Consider the following 13,319-nt stretch of genomic DNA (forward strand, 5'->3'; position numbering starts at 1 on the left):
CTCTAACGAGTTCAGAAAAAGAATTAACCACAGAAAACGACCTCTGGTCATTAAAACTCAGGCGGTAAGGGTGAGCACCATCTTTGGATCATCTACTCTTGGACTTCCCACTCACCTGAGAGGGAACACAGAGTATTCCTCTCCTCAGGGCCAAGAGAGCCTGAAGCACTTTGCCAGATCTTTCCAGCTGCTCATATTAGGAATGGAGATAGCAAGGGGCCCTGGAAACAAGCTCGTGTTCTTGTGGGTGCCATAGCAGTGGTTCCAGGCTGGTGGGTGGGTGCCCCAGGGCTGCCAAGGCCCTTTGAGGAAATAGGGAGGCCAGTCTTTGCCTCCTTAGCTCATTTCTCAAGTGTGTATGAAGAAGACATAACTCTCCATCTTGAGTGAACTCTGAATTGGAATGAGAGGTTTCTGTCCCCAGAGAAGTCCTTTCCACCACTCTCTCCCTACCCTAGAAAGTCCTCTTTCCTCTCCCCTTCAAAATAAAACAAAACAAAACAAATCAAAACACTGTCTTTTCTCCATGCCCCCTGCTTGGGAAAAATAGAAGAGAGAGTCCTTTTTTGCTCTAAATAGTTCTACATTACACACATAGGGCCACATTAGTGAACAATGGTTTAAAAGCTGTAAAGGGCAATATGCAAATTGATAATAATTATTAGTAATACTTTCTTTTCTCCCAATTTAAAAACTTGAGTTCTACATTTTCCTTGACCTCCTCCAGGGTCAGTATGGGCAGGCACCTCCTGGGGATCTTTGAAGAATCCCCGGAAATCCTCCAAGCATTTCTTTGCCCCACTCCCCCTGAAAACACAGCTCCTGATTGCCCCACAGCAGGCTGGGCAGGCGGGACAGGAAGCCCCTCTACCTTGTAAACACCATGTTGCAAACAGATACTTCCCCAGGCTCCTGTAAAGCAGAGGTCACCAGTCTGGGAGTGGCTTATTTGGGGACAGTTCCCCAGGTCTTACGCCTGTCAGACTTAGTGAACTGCTCATCATAAATCTGACTAACCTGGAGAATGGGAAGAGATTCCCAAGGAATAAAGGCTCATGGGGTCTAAAGCAGTCCAGAGGAGGACATCTGCCTTGCTGTGTATTGAAGGGCAAAGACACATGGTTCGGCCCCTTCAAATGCCCATAGAAGGCCAATGAGGTGCCTGCAGGGTGCAATCCCTGAGGGTGAGGATGACCGAACCCCAGAAAGATCTCAGACGGAGGGTAGCCAAAAAATCCAAGGTTGAGGGCCAGGCCTCCTCTGTGCTGGCTGCTCAACCAGGCAATTTTTCATTCAGCAAACGCCAATGGAGCACCCAACATTGGCTCTGCTAGGCACTGGGGAGTCAGTGCTGGACAAAATGGCAGGGAAGTTTTCTTCATCAGGAGTGGGATGAAAGAGGAAAGAGCACACGTTAAGTCTTGGGGAAAGTGAGTCAGGCAGTCTGGCTGGGGGAGAAGGTGAAGATTCATGGAGACGACTGAAAGAGTGGGACTTGGCTTTGACACTTGGACAGGAGACCAAGGTTCTGGACTTTCCCTATGAGGTGCATCAGCATCAAAGGCTTCTGAACATAGTGATGAAGGAGTTTTCATAAGAAGAATCTCCTGCTGAAGCTAGGAAGAGACTGTGGCCGGAAGGCCCACGAGCAGGCATACAATGACGAAAGCCGGATTAGGTGGCAGAATGAAGAATGGGGAAGTGAGAGAAGCAAGAACCCTAAGGAAAGAAGCACCATCGAAGCTGATGAAGGAGACTAGACTTTGGGTGGTGAGCACACAATGCAATTTACAGATAATGTACTATAGAATTGTACACTTGAAACTTATATAATTTTATTAACCAATGTTACTCCAACAAATTTAGTTTTTAAAAAACTGGCTGGATAGGAGAATAGGAAGGTGAAGGGCAGACTCAGAGATGACGCCAAGGTTTCAAGACTGGGAGTCTGGTTTCACTGGAGACAAAATGGGGAAGTCTGCAGAGGAAGCCTACTTTGTGGAAGAAGAGTTGGGCTCTGGACATATGTTGAAGATGAAATAGTGAAAATAACCAGTATGGACTTGGAGACAGAGTTTGGGTGAGAGAGACAAGCATATTGAGTATGACAAGAACAGGAGTCTGCAGAGGAACAGTGGGAGGTGTAAGTAGTGAGAAAAAAGGCTCCAGGTGAAAGTGTTAGGCAACAAACGCTACAGAAACTTCAAAGAGAGATGCAGGTTGGGAGAAGACCATTGGCATTTGCCATTACAAAGCCACCAATGACCTTAGATGAAGCCATCCAAAAGAGAAGCATGGGCAGAAGAAAGCATGACCCTACTGTGGTCTGAAGAAGGATTCATAGTCACTGGTCGTCCTGCCATAAAAGGGGCACCTTGAGGGAAGGAGTAAGTCCCCTCTCTGCTCAGCCCATCTGACCAACTTCTACAAATCTAATCCTGAAGAGTAGACTTTGAAAACTCATAGGATATCAGAAAAGTAGAGTCCATTTGATCCAGGAGGGAACAGACTCAGAGAGATGAGGAGGTAAGCAGGGAACAGTTAGGACCAGAGATCATATCTCCTATTCCCTTCATGTAGTCTGAACATCACAGCACAGCCCCTTATGTTTTCTTAAGCACAATAATAGGCCAAGGAAAGCTCTGAGCTTTTAGTTTTCTCAGAACGAAAGTCCCAAGATGTCAGTACAGAAGTGAATGCAAAATGCAAAGGTCTGTGAAACATTGGCTTGAAAACCCCAAGAACAAGAGGCCATTAATTCCCAGCTCAACGTGCAGATTGGGTAGGTTGACCTCAAGAGCTTATCTGGGTCAGCCACATAGGAAGGCAATTCTGAAGTGGAGCTCAATTAGTGTACTTCACTAGGTACTGGGAGAGCGAGAACAAGAGATCTCAAGAACAGCCCATGCTCCAGCAAAGGATAGGGGTGAGGGTTCCTGCATCCAGTGATGGCTCCAAGGTTGCTCATCACGAATGGCTATGATTTTCTAAACACCAAATTGCTCCTGCTCTGAGGGAACGAGCGGTGAAGCAGGGCTATGGGATCTGTGAGGGAACTTCCCAGCTTTGGGATTTGTTTATTCAAGGCCACTGAACTTCTTAAATTAAAATTATGTTCTCAGAACAAACAATTTTTATACAACCTGTCAGACACAGCCACTATGATTTAGAGAACTAGAGACTCTTAGAAATGGAGTGATCTTCGTCTTCATTCTCACCACCATCATTTCTCCATCTGACTTGTATTTTCCCTGAACACTTTCCCCGACAGGGAACTCACTCCAACAAGGCCACCTATTCCATTATTGATCTGCTCTGGATTTCTCCAAAATCTTCCCTGTAGTGAGCTATAGTCTATTTCCTACAATTTCCCTTCATTAGTCCCTTTTGCTTCCTGGAGAAAGACCTCCACAGAGTAGGTCTTCACCTTTTCCAAAGCATGCTGCCCTTCAAACATCTGAAGATAGATATTACTTCTCCCTTGTGTCCTTTTCCTAGAGGTAAACATCTCTACCTCTTTAACCATTTTGTATTATAGCATCACCATTTTGGCTACCTTTCTCTGGGTATAAAGTGGTTGACCAGCATCCCCATTAAATGCAGTACCTGGAGTTAAACTGCACTCCAGATGGCTCTAAGCAGCTCGGTGTGGAAATGGACCAAGAGTCAAGATGGCTCTCAGTTCTGGAGCACTGAGGTGATAGGTATATCCCTGGGATGACTGAGGAAGGGAGAAGAGAAGAAGAAGGCTTGCGGAGTGGGAAACCAAGAATCTGGCAGCAGAGGACCTACAGACCAGAACCATTCACCCAACTTTCAAGAAACAGATCATTCCACTGTAGTATAAGCTGGCCCAGGGTACAAAAGGTGAAATGCATTCAGAATCACTTTGCAAAGCCAGCACATCAAGGCCTGTCAACAACAGCAAGACAGAAAGGAAAATACAAGCTGACCTTACTTATGAGTATAGATGTAAAAATTCTACATAGAATCATAGCAAATCAAACCTAGCTGTGTTAAAGGAATAAAACACCTTGACCAAATGGAGTTTATTCCAGAAGTGCAAGGAGGGGTCAATATAAGGAAGTTAATGATATAATGCATCACAAAAATCTATCTCGGGGTAAAAGAATACAAGAATTTCCTAGTAGGTGCTTAAAGAAGTATTTGACCACCTTAACTTCCATTCCTGCTTTTAAAAATCCTTAGAAACAGGGAACTAAAGCAAACTTCATGTGGTACCTGACTTCAAGGCACTAGGTCTCAAGAGCTGTGACCACATCAGAGAAACAAAGCCCTAAGCCTATGCCAGACCCTGAGAACTCAAGAGGCTGTGAATGTCTGTGGCAGAAAAAAAAAAAAAAAAACAGTAGGGCAGCCATCTCTATCCTAAACCATCTCTATTGAGGTGAATAGTCACAAACACACATTTTCTCTCTCATTCCTGGCCTTAAATCTAGTTCTCTGGTTTGGGGACAAGAACAGAGGGCCTCTTGTAAGGACACCACTAGCAAAGGTAATGTTCTTTAATCAAATTGGAAATGAGTCGAATTCAAGACTTGAGAAATCCAGAAAGCATACGCATGACGGTGGCTCGGTGAGCGGTCGGGGAGCTCAGCTCCCTGCACGCTCCCTGGATATCTCACCAGTGAGTCACCAGTGACCTCCTCTGCAGTCTGCAGATTTCCATTACTTATTATCACCCCCAGTTTGCCTCTCACAACAGCTTATATTTCTGTGGAGCGGTGCTGGGAAGCATCCAAAGAAATTGGTGTAGAGAAAGTCCTGTTTTATGATGCAGGAATTATTAACTTGAGTTCCTCAGTAGACTGCAGAGGTCTGAGAAGACCCTGAAGTTTTATGCAAAACTTTGAAAGAGAGAAGGAGAGAAATCATGCATGCACATGCACACGTGTGCTTTGCGGGGAGATGGGGAGGATCTGTCACTTTTATCAGTTTTTCAAAGAGGCCCACTAGAGAGAGGAGAGGAGGTATCTGAAAAAATGCAAAGGAAAGGGCCTGCAGAAATAACCAACTCTCCCCCGATTCTGCCCTATGCTCTCCAGCTAACATGTTTTCCCATAGCTACTCCCCCACCTCAAGGACTCTCCAGCTCACATCTGTTGATTCATAGCTTGCTATCCAACTAATGTTCTTATCTCTGTAGCTGTGTAGGAATAAGAAGACTGTGTAAAACTGCTTGTTATGTTACAATTAGAGCTCAGCCTTTGGATAGGAATATGCTGAGAAGGTGTCGGCATCAATAAGTGTTGCTTCCTACTTATAGCCTCAATGTCCCGTCTCTCTGTTCGAGAATCCTATAATAGTGCTGACAATGCCAAGGTCGCAAGACAAACGACCTGTAAGACCAGTGGTCTGGAAATTACTCCCCCGCTTGCACCCCACCACCAGAAGCTCCCCCGCCCCATCCTAATAAATTCTCCTTCCTCTAACAAAGTTGTCTGAGTGTCCAATTTCCTCTGTCGGGTGTCACTTCCTACAACACACTATCTAGAGAGAGTTTGAAACTTGCCTTTAAGAGTTGTAGGTGTAGATGTGATCTAACGAACCCAGAAAATGCAACAAGGAGGCAAGTCACCTCAGTTAGCTTGCATGGAAGTGGCTATGTGAAGATCTGCCTGACTAGAGACAAAACCACCAAGCCATTCAGGAACAAATGCTCAAACCTAAAACCTAAAAATACGTCTGCAGACTTCGTGGTTCTGGGGCAACAACTTTGGATAAAGAAGAAGGATGTGGGGACTGAACAGGTGACTTCTTAGATGAGACAGAAGAACAAGGTTTATTAACCCTTTAAGAAGAGCAGCTAGAGAGAGACAAAAGCAAGGCCGAGCAAACGACGCAGTGGTCTTCTGTGGATGGGGGCTCTTTCTGCTGTTGATGGCCAGCATGAAAGCACACAGGCAGAGGACTCCAGCATGGAGCCTGCAGCAGTAGCTCTGAAACATGTTCTCTGGTGATGAGCAGTAAAAGGAAAAGGGAGACACCCTGTAATAGTATGAATGGCCTTAACGTAGTTAAGCTGGACATTGCAGTATGGGGGAGGCAGGGAAGGAAGAAATGCAGGAGATATAGGAGATGAAGAGGGGATGAGCCCCTGGTCTATGCCAGATAATGGACAAGGTACTTGCTAGCAGTTATCTCATCTAATTCTCACAGAACAGGAAGTCTACATATCCCGCCAAGTTGTTGAAAAGAATACCTCAGAGGATGCACCCAAAGAGCATTTAGCACGTGTCTACTAAATGTTAGGTATTACTATTATTAGTGTTACCATTTTCTTTACTTTGTAGCTCACAGGACTCCATAATTCTCATGACTGTAATTAAATGATACGTGTATATTGTGTCTTGCCTACTAGACTGTCATTTCCAGAGGGCTAATTTCCAGAGAGCAGAAGCGTAATATGTCTTGCTCAGGATCTCAGAGTTCAGCACATGCTTGGCACGTAGAAAGTGCTCCATGCTGAAGTGCTGAGCCAATGTATGGAATGTCAGAGGTTAGAAAGGGGCTACAGAAAGCATCTGGTGCCATGCTGCTATACAGATGGGGAAACTGACACCCAGACTTGGACTTACCCAAGATCCCATGGCTAGGAGTGGAAGATTCAGGCAACAATGAGGCTCCCTCACTCCATGGGAGGCAGAAGCCTAGAAGCCACCATCAGCTCTCACACCAGCCCTGCCCCCACAAGAAACCCACACAGGCTCATTTGCCTAGATCAACAACAACAGCAAGAAGACTCTGGAGTACATGAAAATAAAAAGCACACCACTCCCTCCTGACCCCACCCTTCTCCCCCCGACACTGTCCCCCGACACTGCGTTCAGGCAGCTTCCACTGTTGATGTGCATGGACCTCTTGCTTATGAGATCCTAGAGAGTTTCATGGTGACAGCTTAGCCACATTGAGCATCAGGAGGCTATCATGAGCAAGCCACCAAGTCACTGGTCAGACCTTGTAGGCCAGGGCAGTGAGTGCTCTGATAGTAAGACAATAACAGGCATGGCAAAGACAGAAGGAAGGGGTAGTCAGTGCTGTGGAGTGAGGAGGGGGTTAAGGAAGACTTTGAAGATGACAATATTTGAGCTGAGCATCCAAGGATGAATTCATGATCCACTAGGCAGGTAGAAGAAGGGCAATGGAGAGTGGGGAGAAGGAATAGCACATGCAAAGGCACAGAGGTTGGCTTGAGATTCAGAAGATGAAGCAGGCTAGGTGGCGGGAGGCCTTGCTAGTCATGCTAGGGGGTATTGGTCTTCTCCAGAGGGCAATGGCAGCTCTGCAGGGTTTGCAGTTGAAAAGTGACTTGCTCTGATTTGTTGTCTTTCATCACCATGACAGCAGGAGAGGGGTTGGACTGGGAGTGGGGGGAGGCTGGAGGCTAGAGGCTGGAGGCAGGAGCCTCCCACTGAGGCCAAACTCTAAAGCCCAAAAGCTATTGCCCCAAATGGTAGACTCAGACTCAAGAAGGACCAAGTGTCTGCTTTGTGCCAGCAAAATCACCCACTTCTTCCTATTCATTGCCCCCACATTCCTATTGGGTGCACCTTGCTATAGCTACATCTCACCCAGAAGTCACTTAACTGATAATCCCGACTATCCAGAACCTAGCTGTTAGCCTGGAAGCAAACAAAAAAGACCTATGGACCGCCACATTCATGTCCCAAACGTTGTGCCCTACAGGGCATGCACTTCACACCCAAGGGCACATGCAGTCTGCCACTCAGGCTTAGTCATCTCTGGTCAAGAGTAGATGCCAGCTAGAGACATCCCAACTCTGCCACTTTCTAGCCATGCGGGCTTGGTCCTGAGTCTCCTCATGCATAAAATGAGAGCAATAGTTGTCGCTACTTCAGAGTGTGGCTGTGAAGATTAAAGACGATGACGTACTGGGAAAAAGGGCAAAAAGAAAGATGAAAGAAAAAGGTAGAAACTGTGTCCTGAGCAGATCCGAGGTACAAAAGAGAATGGTAGGTAGAACCATGTGATATTTTCAAGAACTTATTAAATAAGACATAATATGCTGTATTTATAAATTCAAGCAACACATTTTATAAGATTTCCTTTAAAACTAGATATAGTGAAAAGTTTTGGTGTTTAGAAGGTAGCGCTACTGGGAAAATTAATGTATGCAAATTTGCATATGGGAATGAGATAATTCTGTGTGTACCTGTGTAGGTCTAAAATGCCCCCCAAATTTATAAAACACACATCATGTTTAACAGAATCTAAGATGCTATTAATTGTAAGATGCGACATTTTGTGTATCACTAAGAAAGAAATATTGCTGTTAAGATGCCACAGATAGTAAGATGCATCTTGATTTCAGAGCTGTTAAAATGTGAAAGTATGTATATCTCCAAGTCAATGGAAATCCTAATATGCAATATATGTTTGTTGTGAGAATGTCTCATTTTCCTCTTGAGCAGAAAATATAGTTTTTCTTCATACCCCCTTCCCTACCTTCATCTATGCCAAAGGATCAAAAATCAAACATAACACTTCTTCTTTAACCTGGTGATCACTCTATCTGGCCACTCCAGAAGCTTCCTCTCTCAAGAAGCTGATCCAGATTTTCAGCTCATCCAGAACTAAGCTAAACAAGTCTTGGGTTTACAGGGGTCCTACTGAGCCACCAGCTTATCCCCTTGGGGTGAACCTCTTTAAATCAAGTCCAAATTTGCCCAGATTGAGTACTCAGCTGAATCCAAGCTGGGGCTTCCAACTGTAGGTTGCCCAGGCAAAAAAGCTACTGGCTTTCTTCTCCCACTTCTCAGCCAGCAGATCCCACAATCAATGACTAAGCTGAAACTGTAGAGCAGCCTCCAACAGCCAACCTCCTCCACAGCCTTCACTGTGGAGCCTCCTCATCAATACCCCTCCAATAATCCCAAACATGCTTTGCCCAATACTACCTATTATTCTTGAAAGAAACAAAAGGGGCTCATGAGAGGCAGGCAGGGGAGGCAGAAGTTGTGGCTTCCACTGCAGCTTGGGGAGAGAAGATATTAATCACCCCCCACCCCCATCTCAACTAGAGATAAGAGAGAGAGATTTCTTAAAACCCCTATGAGGCCCAGTACACAAAGACCCAAGCCTTCCTGACCCACAGTCCTGGCCAGTTATGCTTCAAAAAGCAAGTGAGGGTGTCCTGAAGCAGGAAGAGAGAGCTTGACCATTCCACACTATGGTGGCCATGCTGAGGAAGCAGATAAGCCCTTGACACTCTTCTTCTGCAAACACCCATACTTACCTCATTTAATTTTTCCACAGCCCTCTGAGGTCTCTATTAGAGTCCATTATACAGACAGGAAAACAGGCTGGGAGAGGGGCAGTAAGATGCTCTAGGTCACAAAGCTGGGCCTGGCTGGAACCCAGGTCTCCTTTCCACATCACACAGAGTCACCAAGCAATGGCTTCATTGTCATCACTCAAGCTTACTCAAATGTTAGAATATGGATTCCAGACCCCACCCCTGGAAAGCTGTACTGTGGGACCGGGGCCTGGAGAATGTGTGTTTTACAAGCTCTGGGAACCAACGCCTTACCAGATGGTCCCAGACCAGGAGTAAGGAAAGCTGGATGGGAAGATACAGAGACCATGGGAGGGAGGAAGAGAAGGGCCATCCAAAAGGGGCCCTGGAAGCAGACCTGGCCTACTTTTAGCCTTCATTTAGCCTAAACCCACCTCTCCTCTCTGTACAGAGGCTTGTTAACTCACTAGATACCACATCCTGCTGCTTTCATCTCGCCTTCCTTTTCCCTCTGAACAAACTCCTTCCTCCTACTGACCTGAACTTCTTGCTTATTTACCCCAGCCCTGGGATGGGCCAGCCCGCACGCGCACGCGCAAACACATGCACACATGCACACACAGCGTCACGCAAGGGACAGCCAAGGTGTAAAGACTGGTCCTCTGACAGCGTCGAGCAGTTTTCTAGAAGAGCAGCCACTGTCTGGGGGCCCATGCTCGCTATCAGGAGAGGGCTGAGGCAGGCACTTTCAGAGACTTCATGGCAAAAGACCCGGTGGCTAATGCTTACAGAGAGAATTCTCAGGACGAGGGGAGCAGACTCCTTGACTCCGCGACACTTGGCGGCCTGCGAAGGAGTCAGGAAGCTTCGGCCACATTCGGACCTCACAGAGACGGTCCAGCAGTGGCCACCTAGATAACGGTGGACGGTCCCCGGGACGCCCCTTCTGTCTCCGGGATTATTGAGAACGCTAGTGTGCAGAACCCGTGCCTGGGCAGTGTTCCCTATCCACGAAGCCGTTAGACAGCAGGATCTGTCCAGCCTACTCGCTGTAGCCACTGCTCTCAGAGCTCACTGCTCCCCGACGGTTCCCAGCCCTCAGATGAGCCCTACGCGTGCCCTCAGCTACCCTCGTCCCGGCCGCGCGGTCTCACACCTGCAGTCCCTGCCGGGCGCCGAGCCCCTCTCCAGCGGCGATTCCCTGCGATTCCGGTTACGGTCAGGACCACTGCGCGGGGGCTCGAGTTGGGAGGCAGGTCCCGGCATCTGCCCAGGCTCCGCGCCAATGGTGGGCTGGGGGCGGGGACCGGGGCGGGGCCACACTGAAGGGCAGGGCTTTGATTTAGGTCGGGCCCTGGGCGGGGCTGGCCACCCAGCGGGCCTCTCACGCCATCTGGTGGCCGGGCAATGTCCACGAAGTGCCAGTTTAGCCATGTGTCCTCAGAGTCTCGCCGCAGCCCGCCGAGCGCCTATAAAGCAAACCCCAGTTCTGAGTCCGTCTGCCTTCAGAAGGGACAGGCCTTGGAGGGTGGGCGGCCACTGTCGGAAGAGGGATGCCAGCACGGAGCACCAACACCGAAACCCCCAGGAGTAAGGTGCGGTTCCGTCAAAGGAGCGGAAGCGCGGCTTTGACCTCGCAGGAGAGGTGGGCGGAGCAGGAGAGAGACTTGGGGTGGGGGCTTCGGGGAAGGAGGAGAAAGGGGAAGCTCCCACGAGCTGCTTCCTTCTGTCACTGCGACCCAGCGCCCCACTTCCTCCTCCTACTTCTATTTTCTTTGGGTGCTAACATTTAAAATGACTGCACCCCTGCTGTGCAGACGGATGCTTTGACCCTTACCCTTCTGCAGAAACCTTCCTAGAAATTACAGCCAATCCAGACTTTCAGCACTGCTGCTCCAGCCTCTGGTCTGACGTTACCACCTTCTTTCACCAGTGGCTGTCACTTCAGCCATTTTTCAGCCCCTGAAGGGAGAGGGGGATCATCCCTAGAGTCAAGGCCCTCTTCTTGCCTCCCCTGCTCTCCCTACGGACGTCGTAACGGATGTTGTTAAATCAAGAGCTGGGTCACAGAATCCTGGAAGTCACTGCATATCCCTGTACCTCAGTTTCCTCATTTACAAAATGGGGATGTGAAGGTTGGCTTTGCAATGAAAAGAATAGCACTTTACTTCAGGCAGTCCTTGCAATGAAAGAATAGCACTTTATTTTAGAGTTAACAAAGGGCAAGGCTGAAATTTTCACTTCCACTATTGAATGGGACTCTGTGTCACAATATCTGTTAGAGGCGTTCAAAATCAGCCACAAGGTTGTACGTTATGTTGGTCAAAAGCCACAACCCTACCTGAGGCTTTGAGAGATGTGAACACCAATGACTTTTCTTTTCCTGACTCCCTAAATACCAAGAAAAAACAACTTCCCCAAAGGCATAGAAACAGAAAGTACCCTTGGGTGAACATAGAGGACTGGTTCTAGCCTATAGTAAGAGATGGAAGGGAGCTCAGAACCATCTAGTATTTCTCCTCATCTACCACTAACCCCCCACATACGACTATTTTACAAATAAAGAACCAGAGCCATGAAAGACTGTGGGAGGACAAGCCTAAGGTCATATGACTTGATGAGGGTAGGCAAGGACTCTAGTCTCCCCAATCCCTACTTTTCTACCACAAAAAGGAGAAGTGGGGCAGGGAGATAGTTCAGAGGTGGACAGATTAGGGAGGAAGGGGTAGAACCGCTCTAGAATGAGGAACTGAGTAGCAAGAATGACACAGTGTGTACCAGATTGATATCTTGGGTTATGAGATCACTTTGAAAGCTAAAGAAAATGCTAGAGAGGTTATGGCATCCTTTACTTCTTCCATGTCTTTGTTATTCCTAAAACTGAAGATGGAGGAGAGCTGAAGCGGAGTTGCCTGTAAGAGCTCACTACTAGGGATCTGAGCATCCCATGAAGCCCACTTACTTAGTCCTATCCTGCATCCCCTCAGATGTAGGTATTCTCTTCTCCCCTAGCAGGTGTGACCCAGATGTTGAGCTTGCATATTATCCTACCCCTCCCTCAGCTCCACCTGTATCTCCCTGTCCCTCCAGGGCAAACCACCAACCAGGAGATACCATCAGCACCTTACACCTATAGGCCAGAACTTAGAACTACAGCCACCTAAGCACCTTCTTCCACCTTCTACTCCCACCTACCCAAATTAGCTGGTAAGACTCAAGGTGCCTCTGTCATTCATGTGGTGCCTTATTTATACCACATCGTATAGCTCTCCTGTTGCTTCAAATTTGTCTATTTATTATTTCTGTCTTTCCTTTCACTGACTTATATTTTCAAAGATGAGTCTACCCCTGTCTCCACCCCTTCATCTTACATTTATTCTTCAATGCTCTGAAAAAAAATCACCAGGAATGCCAAATCTAATGACCTCATTTTGTTACCTCACTACAGCATTTGATGCTAACCCTCCTTGAGAATTTCTCCCTTAACTTCTCCCCCTCCACCTCTGACCAATATTCTGTTTTCTTTTTCCGGCTTCATTTTCTACATTGTTTCTTAAATATTGAGGATGCATGAGATTTTATGTGAGGCTGCTTCTCTTCTTGCTGGACACTCTCATCCATTCTCATCATACTGATCCCTTCTAAATCCATAGCCCAGATTTCTCTCTTGAGCTCCAGATCTAGAATTCTGAGCACTTACTGCACATCTATTTCTGGATAGCTCAAAGGCAACTTAATCACTCCATGTCCTGAAATGAATTCCTCATCTTTCCCCAAACTTCTTCACTTGCCTTTCCCATCTCAGTTAATATCTTCACTATCCACTCAATTTCAACACTAGAAACCTCCATATACAAGTAACATATCCAGAACATGTAAAGAGCTCTTACAACTCAAAAATTAAAAAGACAAACAATCCAACTTTAAAACGGGCAAAAACTTGAACAGATACTTCACAAAAGACAAATAGCCGATAAGTGCATGAAAAGGTGCTCAACATCATTAGTCATTACCACTGTACAACAATTAGAATAACTAAAAT

The 13,319-nt window shown here is 46.9% G+C and overlaps 1 protein-coding gene across 4 annotated transcripts in view; it reads right to left on the reverse strand.

Annotated features, from left to right (window-relative positions):
- Nucleotides 1–10,572, reverse strand: part of PIK3R5 (phosphoinositide-3-kinase regulatory subunit 5) — a 72,111-nt gene extending 61,539 nt beyond the window's left edge. For all 4 annotated transcript variants that reach the window (XM_011358951.2, XM_011358950.2, XM_023529942.1 and 1 more), the window contains exon 1: nt 10,434–10,572. The gene's annotated coding sequence lies outside the window, so the exon portion shown is untranslated. The remainder of the gene's footprint in view (nt 1–10,433) is intronic.
- Nucleotides 10,573–13,319: the final 2,747 nt, after the last annotated feature.

Source organism: Pteropus vampyrus, unplaced genomic scaffold (assembly GCF_000151845.1).
Source record: "Pteropus vampyrus isolate Shadow unplaced genomic scaffold, Pvam_2.0 Scaffold44, whole genome shotgun sequence".
Taxonomy (NCBI): Eukaryota; Metazoa; Chordata; class Mammalia; order Chiroptera; family Pteropodidae; genus Pteropus; species Pteropus vampyrus.